Below are 13,103 nucleotides of genomic sequence, written 5' to 3'. Positions count from 1 at the left end.
CTGAATGAAGGATCTCAAGAGTATTCAGTTTTGTTGAGCTTGGAGAGTAAAGGAAATTCGGAAGTGAGTAATATTCCAGTTGTGAGGGACTTCGCGGATGTTTTTCCTGGCGATGTACCTGGTTTGCCGCCTGTACGCGACATTGAGTTTGCTATTGACATCGTACCGGGAACAGGACCGATTTCGATTGCACCATATCGGATGGCACCTGCGGAATTGGTGGAGTTGAAGTCTCAACTTGAGGATCTTCTGTCGAAAGGATTCATCCGACCAAGCGTTTCACCTTGGGGAGCACCCGTCTTATTGGTGAAAAAGAAGGATGGGAAATCTAGACTTTGTGTCGACTATCGACAACTGAACAAAGTAACCGTCAAGAATAGGTATCCGCTACCCAGAATTGATGATTTGATGGATCAACTACGAGGAGCTGCGATATTCTCAAAGATAGACCTGAAGTCGGGTTACCATCAGATCAGAGTAAAGACTGAGGATATCCAGAAGACGGCATTCCGGACTCGTTATGGACACTATGAGTATCTAGTGATGCCATTTGGGGTGACAAACGCACCTGCTATCTTCATGGATTACATGAACAGGACATTCCATCCGTTCTTGGATCGATTCGTCGTGGTGTTTATCGACGACATTCTGATCTACTCAAAGAACGCTGAAGATCATGAAGGGCACTTGCGTCAGGTTTTACAAGTGTTGAGAGAGACAAAGTTGTACGCCAACCCTTCTAAGTGTGAATTTTGGCTCGAAGAGGTAAAATTCTTGGGCCATGTGATTTCTAAAGAAGGTATAGCTGTGGATCCAGCAAAGGTAGAGACGGTGTTGTCATGGGAACGGCCAAAGACCGTGACTGAGATCAGGAGTTTTGTCGGTTTGGCGGGGTACTATCGTCGCTTCATTGAGAATTTCGCCAAGATCGTTGGACCCTTGACTCAACTTACGAGAAAGGATCAACCTTTTGCATGGACCGAAGCGTGCGAAACTAGCTTTCAGACAATGAAGGAACGTTTGACGACGTCACCTGTACTCGTCTTACCGCAACCAGAGGAACCGTATGAAGTGTACTGTGATGCTTCGCATCAAGGTTTGGGATGTGTGCTGATGCAGCATCGGAAAGTGGTGGCTTATGCTTCACGACAACTGAAGACTCATGAGAAGAACTATCCGACTCATGACTTAGAACTTGCTGCCATTGTGTTTTCGTTGAAGATCTGGAGACATCACTTATATGGATGCAATTTCACCATATTTAGCGATCACAAGAGCTTGAAGTACTTGTTTGACCAGAAGGAGTTGAACATGAGACAACGACGTTGGATGGAGTTTCTCAAGGATTACGATTTTACCTTACAATACCATCCTGGAAAAGCTAATGTTGTTGCTGATGCATTGAGCAGGAAAATGCATATCTCGTCAATGATGGTGAAGGAGCTACAACTGCTGGAACAATTCCGAGATTTGAGTTTGGACGTAAGAGTATCCGAGGGAGAACTGAGGTTCGGGATGATCAGGATTACCAATGGATTGATGGAAGAAATCCGAGACCAACAGTTACAAGATGAATTTTTACTCGGAAAAAAGAATTTGGTAATTCAGGGTAAGGACCCGGAATTCAAGGTAGGAAGTGACAATATCCTACGGTGTAAGGGTAGAGTTTGCGTACCCAACAACCCTGACCTAAGGAGGTTGATACTGGACGAAGGTCACAAAAGTAAGCTGAGCATTCACCCTGGAATGAAAAAGATGCACCAGGACTTGAAGGTGAATTTTTGGTGGCCAGGAATGAAAAGACAAGTGGCAGAATATGTAGCTGCATGTTTGACCTGTCAAAAGGCGAAGGTGGAACATCAGAAATCTGCGGGTATGCTACAAAGCTTGGATGTACCTCAATGGAAATGGGATAGCATATCGATGGATTTTGTCGTGGCATTACCAAGAACTCAAAGAGGATATGACTCGATTTGGGTAATCGTGGATCGACTGACTAAGTCGGCTCATTTCATACCGGTGAGAACTACGTACAACGTGGATAAGCTATCAGAGATTTATATAGCTGAGATTGTGCGACTTCATGGAGTGCCAACAAGTATCGTTTCCGATAGAGACCCGAAGTTTACTTCACATCTGTGGGGAGCTCTTCATGAGGCTTTGGGAACGAGGCTGAGATTAAGCTCTGCTTATCATCCACAGACTGATGGGCAAACTGAGAGAACTATCCAATCATTGGAGGATTTGCTACGAGCTTGCGTGTTAGACAATAAGGGCAGTTGGGACACCCTATTGCCACTGATTGAATTCACATATAACAACAGTTTTCATACGACCATAGGTATGGCACCGTATGAGGCATTGTATGGCCGCAAGTGTAGAACACCTTTATGTTGGTATCAAGATGGAGAGAATTTGTTAGTAGGACCGGAACTTCTGCAACAGACAACTGAGAAGATTAAACAGATCAGGGAGAAGATGAAGGCTTCTCAGAGTAGACAGAAGAGCTATGCAGATCAAAGGCGCAGAACCCTGGAATTCGAAGAAGGAGATCATGTGTTCCTGCGAGTTACCCAGACTACAGGAGTTGGTCGAGCAATCAAGTCAAGAAAGCTGACGCCAAAGTTCATTGGACCTTATCAGATTACTCGTCGTGTAGGACCGGTAGCTTACCAGATCGCACTACCGCCTTTTCTATCAAACGTTCACGATGTATTCCATGTGTCACAACTGCGGAAGTATATTGCTGATCCGACGCACGTCATCGAGCTGGATGACATTGAGTTGAAGGATAACTTGTCTTTCGAGACACCGCCAATCAGCATTGGTGACACAAGGGTAAAGCAGTTGAGGGGTAAAGAGATCGAGTTAGTGAAGGTTATTTGGAACAAGGACACCGGCGATGCAACGTGGGAGCTGAAGGAAAAGATCAAGGAACAGTATCCAGAACTTTTTACTGACCCTTAAGTTTCGAGGTCGAAACTTTCTTTTTGGAGGGTAGTAATGTAAGGCCCAAGTTTTAACGCTTTTGATAAGTGAATAAAATAAAAGAGTTATTTGATTAAGATAAATTTGGGAAGGAAAGAGGTTCAGGAAAAGTCCAAGAATGTATCGAAAAACCGAAAGAGTTATAGCACGACTAACATACGCTTAATCCTAGGTCGAAGGTATTAGTGAATAGTTAATTTACGCTTTAGGACACGATGGAAACTAATTCCAAAAATCCTCAGAGAAATGTTAGAACTTCTCTTTTCCGTCCTTAAACAACCATTTCGATGCGAAATCCTGGAAAGTACGAACGTCAAATTCCAATTCTCGGAAGTTTGCCGAAACGGAATCCCTGATAGTTCGAAAAACCTAAGATCGACAGACGATGAAGACTTTTTCTATCCGGAAACTCTAATGAAGATTCCACCCGCGTTCACCTACTTCTCTCATCATTCCTAATCTTTCTTCAGAAGGAAGTTTTCTCGTCCGACGATCACTGCAAAAAGTAGTTTTTCGGGATAAACCGACTTACACCGACTTATGCCGATTTTGGATCTTTTGGTTTAATTCCAAGAATTCTATTTTGAGTTCTGGAATTCTGTCGCCAGAACCTATCTTAGAATGCGCAGAGGAACGCGCAGGAAAAATCGGAATCGCAAAAAAATCATTTTTCCGTTTTTTCCAAAACCTATAAATAGCTTGAAAAATTAGATTTTTTTGCAAAAACCCATTTTCCCCACCCCCAAAACCGCGAGTTCCTAGAGAGAGAGAGAGATCCGGATCTTCGTCGTTTCTTGCCCGTTTGCTTCACCGTTCGTCACTAATCGAAGACCTCGAGGTAGGTAATCTATACTCTCCTTCGAATCGTCGTTTCTGTCCATTTCTCCTGCGACTTTCCGAGTTCAAAATTTTGAGGTTTTTGAAAAACTGTTCAAATCAGCTGATTTCAGCGTCTAAACTCCTTCCCTGCATGCTCCTGAGCGTGTTCTGCGGATTAGATTTTGTCAAATGTCGACGAAATGCCGCCGGGATCAATTTCTACCCTAAATACCCATTTTTCGGCAAAGTCGCAACCTTTACGCTCTAATCTATCGACTTGGCTTAGTGCTAGTAGGATTTGTCGTCATAAACGTCGTTGTGGACGTCCCCATCCAATTTGTTTTTCAAAAATCCAATTTTGAAATTCTGAGCTAAAAATAATGACCAAACTGCCCCTATATCAGTTTTCAATCCGAAAATTTTTCCGAGCCTAGAACCGTCTTAGTTACGGCTTATGTTAACCTAGGAACCAAGTTTGATCGAAGAAAAATCGACCCTCCCAATTAAGGAAAGTGGCCGAGAGCTATATCAAGGGGGGGAGGAGAATCCGATTTTTCGAAAACTTGTCTTAACGCGTTAGATTGTCGTACCAAGGAGGTAGTAGTGTACTGTGTAACCCTAGGACCCTTTGATTGCTGAGTTTCTGACTCTTGGTGTTGATTTCTGTGATTTTTGCTTAAGGTTCGTTTGAGGAGATTCCAAGAAATCAAGGAGAAGAGTTTGGAGAACATATTGAGGAAGAAGCTGGAAGACCCACCGGTGAGGGCTACTCTCTGAATTACTAGATAATGCTTTAGGTGTCGATGAAATTCGACTTGATTTATGTGTTATGCACCTAATTGCTAAATGTCTGAAATGATTTCTGAGGCTTCGGCCGAACTTGTTGAGTACTTGATGCCATGATATTGTGTGCTAAATGATTCACATGCTATGTGCTACATGGTTAACTTAGGATGTGTTGGAATATGCTGTTTATGTCTTTTGGTTGAGCTGTTTCAATGATGCTATTCCACTCGTGCCTATGTTTCCGGAAAGTGAGGATTACGGGCAGGTCATGCCGAATTTTTATGAGATTTTGAGAGAGTTTTAAAAGGACGAACGGAGTTCGGACCTTGTCATGCTCCAATGGATCGAGACCTTCTCAGGGAATTACTTGGGTTTATGGGAACTTTGAAACTCATAGGGAATACGATAAGACTAAAAAGAGCTATTTTTATAAAGAAATTCATAAGATATTAAACAACCTCTAAACCTTTAAATAAAGATAACAATCTCGGATGCAAGCTTTGGATTGAAGTTTAGTTTTGGAAAACGAGAAGTGTCGTCGGATCCAAGTGTTGGGAAGATTTCGAGTTTTGGGTATGTTGATACTCATTCGCTCTGGGAGCAGTTTGTTTAGCCATCCAAGGGATGAGCCGAGAAGCTTCACGGAGGTGTGAGACCTTGTGAATGCGTGATACTCCACTGAGGCGTGAGACCTTGTGGAAAGCATGGATCTTCACTGAGGCGTGAGACCTCGTGAACAGCATGAAACTTCATTGAAGCGTGAGACTTCGTGCAAGTGTGTAAATTCACTGAGGCGTGAGACCTTGTGAAAGCATAAAACTTCACTGAAGCGTGAGACTTTGTGAATGTGTGAGACTCCACAGAAGCGGGAGACTTCGTGAGAGCATTGATGACTCGAAGAGTTGTCGTGAGTGGTTGCACTCTTTTGTTTATGATTAATTGTATTTTGTCGCAGAATCGACATTTACCTTAGGGTATTCTTTTAGAGACTTTAAGTTATCTAGAACACGTGGCGACGTGTCGGGTGAGGTCGGAGACGTTGTTTGGCTAATCACTTGCATTCATGCACTCATTTTGAGGTTAATACACGGCGTGATACCGGACCTCGGTGGATTCCAAAATGGTCATAAGACCCGGATTTCCATATTTAGGACACTACGGTGGTCCTCAGTAGCAGACGGAATGGCAGACCTACGGGTTCACTGCTGATCTGACTACTTTTGTGTGGTGTAAGAGACACGCGAGCAGGAAGGTACCCACCGTGGCTGGTGTTAGGGCCGCCTCGTTGATGTCCATCCTTCTTCCGGAATGCATTTTGTTACCCAGCATTGCATTTCATGCAACATACATGCTAACTTAGTTGCTGAGTGTGATTGGTAACTGTTTATCCTATTTTTGAGGCATGCTACTTGTTTTTATGGCTCTTTATATTCATTGTGATACATGCAACCCTAGGAAGCTATCCCAAAACTTATAAGCCTGAGAGGCGAGTATTTATTATCCTATAATTATATCTGGTTTTATTAATTATATAATTCTTTGGAGTTGACCCTCGCGTCTGCTGTGTGTGTTTGGGCGGACTACGCCATTTGTCAGATGAGTATGGGGGATTGGTTTACCATGGTCAGCCCATCGGGGGGGACCAGGTACGAGATGCTTGACCAAGACGACCCAGGTGCATGGGTGGTCGATCCCGAGGGCCACCGTGCGACCTACACCGGTCGGATCATGGAGGACCGTGTCGATCGATTTGGACGCTTGACGGAGGGAGTGATGAGGAGGCACATAGTGAGCTTCAACCTGCCTCCAGGAGTACACTGTGGACCCGGCTTGGGAGTACCTCCACCGCCACCATCTCCTTCAGATGATGAGGACCCTTCTGAGGAGGTGCCAGTAGGTGGGGCTTCGACGGAGTCTAGTCCGTCTACTGCTGCTGCTGTCGTCGCGGATCTCGTTCCGGGCCCTGAGCCCGAGAGTCCAGTGCGGGAGCGCATTAGGGTGGACAGAGAGGGCAGTGTTGAGTACGTCGACCTAGTAGTCCTGGATGCAGATTCGGATGACGACCGCGCTAGCGTGTAGGATCGAGTGCTAGTGTGGGCTCCTCGGGTAGGGATAGTGTAGGAGTAGTGTCGATGCTCTGACCGTCATGCTTCCGTTTTTGGGGACAGGGTAGTTTTCCTACCGGTAGCTTTTGTGTGGTTTCCTATGGTGATCACAGAGAGCTGGTTGGATTTAGGGGGGTCTTTTCTTAGGCCGCTGGGCCAACTTGCTCTCAGATTTTGTAGTTTAGTGTTGCGGACACAGTATCTTTATCTTGGACTGTACATATTGCCTTCGGGCGTTACTCTTTTCTGTCACCCGTCACTGGAGGTTACTCGTGACGTGGTAGTATTTAGCGAGGCATGTATATATAGTTGTATAGTAGTTCCTTTTATCTTTTGTTGGGGAGTTTTATTGCTTTCTGTCTTTAGTTATATTGTCGAAAAAAAAATAATTCACGTTTTTCCGCTTAAAGTATTTTCTTTTGGTTACTAAAGTGACGCCACCGAAATCGGGGTGTTACAAGTTTCACCTAAAACCGGTCCAAACCGAACCGCGAACATTCCTAAGCAAGATAATCAAAATGCAAAACAAGGTCTCTACGGCCTGTAACAAAAAAATTAAAATAAGAAGATCCATACTGAAGATGGTTCCAAGCTTCAAACAACTGCAAACAATTAATTTCAAAACAAACAGTCAAAAGCATAAATCAAAAGCCAAAAATAGAGCCGGAAAGCTAGTGCTTCACCATCAAGGGAGATGAAGCTTTTAACAAACCTTAATCAAAAGTGACTAAAGTGAGTTCTATCCACCAAAGATATATTTAGCAAATGATACTTCATTCTTAACATGATTTTGAATCTATACTTAAGTAAAAGGGAAAAAAAGTTACTATCTCATTTATCAAATCATAGTAAGGAAACTATATACTACCTCCGTTCTTTACTAATTGTCCATTTTGAAGATTATTTTATCATATATGTCTGTCCACTTATAATTTTAATAGAGCATTAAATAATGTTTTCCCAAATAATACATTTGTGGAAATAATAAATGAGGAAAAATAAAATGCATTCTAAAGGATAAAATGGAAAATAAATACTATAATTATTAATTGCACTCTTTAATATATATTTCTTCTCTTTCTAAACAGTTGAATAGAAACGGAAGTAGTATCATACTATCATCTAAACAAAACACAAGACTATAATTTGAAATTGATAAATTCCTATCCGTAGGGCTTTTCTTTTCTTGGTCAAGATATCCGTAGATGTTTGATTGATATTAGTACACACTGTACATGAATCGTACCAGGGAAATTAATGCTGCTGACTATAATCTTCTAAATTTGCATTGGGAACGTAATTTACACAATTATTGCTTCACTCAACAACATAAACATATAATGGGCACCATCATGTTATGGATGAGGTACATCCAATGTTCTCTTCCTATGTCTACATGTTTGGACTTTGGATGCATACTAAAACCATTATGGACAGTAGGAAAAGATAGATTTCTTCTATCAATAGAGATTTTAACTCATGGAAATTTTTCACAGTTTATTCAAACATGCACCCAGAAGATGTGGCTGTGTTGTAGCCTTTAATTTGGCTTTGGGGAGTAATGGTTGAACATGGTCATAACTGGTCCCCCTCCATGGACTGTGGAAAGGTCATGATCCTAACGGTTTAGGGTGATGGTGTGTGCGTGACTAAACTGGACTCAAGTTAATTAGAGAAAGAGGGTTTAGGCATGGCCGTTGGGGGGGACCAAAGAGTGTTTCTTTCATGATTTAAATGTTTTGAGACTGTTTGTATTTTTAGGAAGGACAGGATGTACCTCGTGCTATATTATCCACCTTGTTGGGTACCTCTTATTGGTATTATACGGCCTGCCAGTAATGCAATGCTAGCCCTTATTCATACTTCCGTGTGTGATTCATTTTTATTTTTTTCGGTTATCTTATACTTCATCCTATGTGAACAGATAATATTTAAGATAAATAATTTCATGATATTTTCTTTATTTTTTAAAAATGATTATATCGGATACCTATGGTGCAGTTAAATCACAACTGATTCAAGTTTGGGCTACACCTCCCTCCTTTCTTTATGCATCTATGTATCTAGATGCTATTAGTTAGTTTTGGTCTTCTATTAAATTTCCTCTTGTAACCCAAAAAAAAAAATCACAACTGATTTAGACAACAATTTTTTAATGGTAATTAGATTAAAGTCATTAGTGAGATTTAAAAAATAAGTTTTGGATATGGAATCTGTGGCGTCAACATAGGTTTTGCCCTTTTTTTCTAATTTCTTCTTTAACTGAAATGTGAAAGATTACCTTTTATATTTGTCTGAAGCGGAAGAAGAATTAGTAGCAGGCTATCAAACCAAATATTCGAGTGTAAGTTCAGAAAATGTTTTAAAAAAAATTATTTTAAACAGAGAAGGCTTCTGCATTAATTTTTTGTCTATAAAGAAAATATTCAAGTGTAAAATTCAATTTACGTTGTTGAAGAATCAACAGATAAGTTGTGGTTAGGGGAAAAATGTCATTCGAACTCAGGGCTAGCTAAGTTCTCCCTAAAATCCTGTTGACTGGACATCTAGGGGTAAATCATTGTTTTAGTGCATACCACGGGACAACTAAACAAAAATTAAAACTTTTGCAAACAAATAAATCATCTTCAATCAAACTTCCCAACTTAAATGGTTCGTCTCGTTTTTTTCTGAGGATAAACACTGTAACTAAATAAGTAGGGAAAAAAACTCTTCTGGAAGACAAAAAAACTCTTATGGAAGACTATCTTATCGATCTAGATCCCCTACATAGGGAAAGTATTCTACCTCATTGATTAAACTATGTCTTTAGGTAATCATATTCTTACATCGTGTCCTTCACATTTTCTTCAAAACTCAATATTTAGGAACCAAGTGACTCTATCAGAACAAGGAAAAAATTCATATATGGTCCTTCTGTATAATGAAGTGTTTAGTACTCCTGCATTCAAATAATCGAATGCAGTTACTACTTATGTTATACGTGAGAATTAGTTCAAGTGTTCAGTATTACCGGAGTACCCAATTTTTTCTCCAGTACGAGGTCAATCACAAGCACAGAGGCACCAAACAAGAGTGATATTTGATTGATGCCAGAAAATACAATGTTAATTACTTTTGGATTGTTTTTTGGTTGAATTATTGGATGTTTTTTGTTACACATGTAAATTTAAGTTTGGACTTGGATGAGACTTGGATGAAGAATTCCACCTCTTGGCCCATTTATTATATCGTGATTCCTACAACATTGTTGTTGTTGGCCCAAAACAGATTCAGAATAATTGTGCACAAAAAGGTTTGGAAAAAATAGCAGAGAACATCCGTCACTATTTTAAGAGTTATTTTGTTTTTATTTATCTGTACTTTTCTAATTTGAAGAGAAAATTAATATATTTTACCAATTATACCCTTAACTTTATATGATTTATATTGAAAAGAAAATTGAAGAGTCAAAATCAATAGAAGGATAAATTAGGAAGTTATAGGTAATTTTAACAATAAACAAGACATCAATACAATTTCTTGATACATGTGTCAAAACCTCACAGCATATATCATAATGATAGTTGAATAAATTTTAGTCTACTTGAATTAGGCCACTAACTGTTCTAGAAACTTAGCGGTAAGATATAATAGTACTTCCTCCGTTCCTTTTTATAAGAAACAAATTAACTTGGCACACCTCTTAAGAAAGTTGGTTACTAGTATAGTTTCTTGCATTAAATTTGTTCTCAAAAGCTATTCAATGGGAAAATTTACTATGGACCACTTTTGTGTGGTGCAAAGATGCACCACTCCCTTTTGACCCACAATAGCAAGTTTTAAAAAAAAAATCAAAAAACATATTTTCTTAATCTTTAGTTAATTATTAGGTTAGTCGAATTAGGTAAAATTAATTACAACCCCTCTCTCTATCCACTGGATTTGCAGAGAAATAAGTAGACCTTCCTCACGTCCATCTGCATACTCATCCCAAAAAGCAAGATCTTCATCGTCCTTATTTTTCATTCCATTAGAACACCAATTTTTTCTCATCCATTCCTCTTTGTTTTGAGCCCTGTTCAAGTCAAATCGGCCTCCCAACAATTAATTCATGAAATTAGAAAACTGAATCAGAGGTTGCAATCCATCATCTTCATCATCTCTCACCCTGTCATCATCTTCAACATCTCACCATCTCAACCTCTTATCATCCCCCGCAAGTCTGCAACCACCACAACCCCCCCCCGCCCCCACTTCCACCGCCCAACCAACACTCATCACCATCGCAACTGATGAAAGGATATTTAATGAAGAGGTTTTCCTCCACTAACTACTATCAAATCCCTTTCAAGACTCAATCGTAGTATAGTATCGGGTTTTGTCGTCTCCACAAGGATTGTGTTGCTACGTATTAATCTTACTAGCTAGATGTTGGATGAATGACTTAAATAGTAAAATGTGGGTTTATTTAAATAAAGGAAAAACTATAATTAAAGCGATAAAAGAAGTTTCACAGAGGCAAACAAAGAAGAAAATGTATTTGGAAAATGAGTTCATTTGATTTACAACTTATTCTCAACCAATATACTCTTATAAGATGAAATTGACATTTAAGATGCCGATAAGAGCTATTCACCCACTAATTTCTTAGCTAAGCGAATCTACCCATTAAGAACCTAGCCTTAATCTCTTAAGCCCTAGTGATCATAAAAGGAGCATTATAGCACATACCTACTCGATTAAGACATTCCCAAGCTCTGTTCGTAACCCAAGAAGTTCATGTCCTAGTGGATAGAATCTCTGACTGTCACTCAAGAAATCCTAACAGCTCCTACTAGATAATCATATCATAGAGAGGTGAGTATCCCGACTTGTCACTCGATATAGATCTCTTTTCCAACTCATGATATTCATACCTAAGAGTTAATGTTTCCTATTGTCACCTAGAAAACCTAAACCCTACCTAAGACATGCCTTTCTTAAAATGACTGATGCAATGGTGGTTTCTCTCATTAACTAAATTCACACCAACTTCTCGATTGTCATGCAAATCCTAAAAAGCATCATATTGGCAAAAGATACTTGAACGCGCAAAGTGAATTAATAACCTAAGACATAGGAATTTTTCTCCTTTCTATGAACTAAGCTACATCAATTCATATCAATTTCCCAATCTATTTACGAATTAATATGAACTCTTTAAATCACCAATTAACCAATTGAAGCATTAAGTATAGAGAGAAACACCAAATAATGAAAATTCATACTTATAATTGCATAAAAATATATTGAACAAGAAAGAAAATCAAATTAAGTCATTCCAAATACCAAAAGAGAGTCAACACAAAAATAGGTAAAGAGGAAAACAAAACCCAAAATAAGACGGAGTCATGGACGTCCGGAGAAGCTGTCACCTCCTCCATGGCCCTAACACCGGCCCTTAAGGGCCTAGCCTTCCTCTCCTCCAAGAAATTGCCTCCAAGTCTCCCAAAGGTGTTTATTAGGTTTAGGAGAAAAGAAAAGATGAAAAGATCTCAAAAAATAGGTTAAAAACTGATTTTATTGTGAATTTCGTGTTCTGTGCGTTTTTCGTCTTTTTCTGATGCTGTTTATGATCGAGTGCAGCCGCGCGCACCGTAAGTCTGTGCACGCTCACGAATCTTGCGCATTGGATCACTGGAAACGACACGTGGCGCGATCTACTGAGCGGGCACACGGTAAGCTGCTGGGTCCGCGATGCACTGAATAAAACCTCCTGCCAGCTACGAATTTTTATTTTTTTTCCTTTTTTTTCTGGTTTTCTCTCTCTCCTCATATTTTCTCCTAAAATAACAATAACATGAAATAAATAAAAGATAAAAATAAGATAACAACTTAAAATAAACTTATCTAAGCCTAAATTAAACGAAATAAATCCTAATAATATCTAGAAAATAATATAAACTTAGAAAAATAATAAAAATAAATAAAAACATTAAAATGCATGAAATAAACCTAAAGTGTCCTAAAATGACTAAAATATCATAAATAATATATTAAAATGCATGCAAATAAACTAGAAAAATAACCCTAAATCCCGGGTCATCAGCAACCCACCCCCACCATCACCGCCAACCACCAAAATCCCAAAAATCCAGAAACCTATCCCCACCCCCACCCAAAAACCCACCCTCACCCGCAACCCACCACATAAATCACCCCCACCCAGAACCCATCACAACCCACCCCACCCGCAACCCATATTGAAACCCCAGCCAACACCCCCAACCACACAGCACCATCACCCCAACCACATACAAACCCATATTATCTTTTAAAAATCAAACCCAGAAAGTTGCAAGCTTGGAGGAGATCTGGAGAGGAAATGAAACCTAAAAAGTTGCCAACATTTTTTAAAATCAAACCCAACATGAATTAACCAGC

The sequence above is a fragment of the Lotus japonicus genome, chromosome 1 (assembly GCF_012489685.1).
Source record: "Lotus japonicus ecotype B-129 chromosome 1, LjGifu_v1.2".
Classification (NCBI taxonomy): Eukaryota; Viridiplantae; Streptophyta; class Magnoliopsida; order Fabales; family Fabaceae; genus Lotus; species Lotus japonicus.
Note: the sequence above shows the minus strand (reverse complement) of the source record.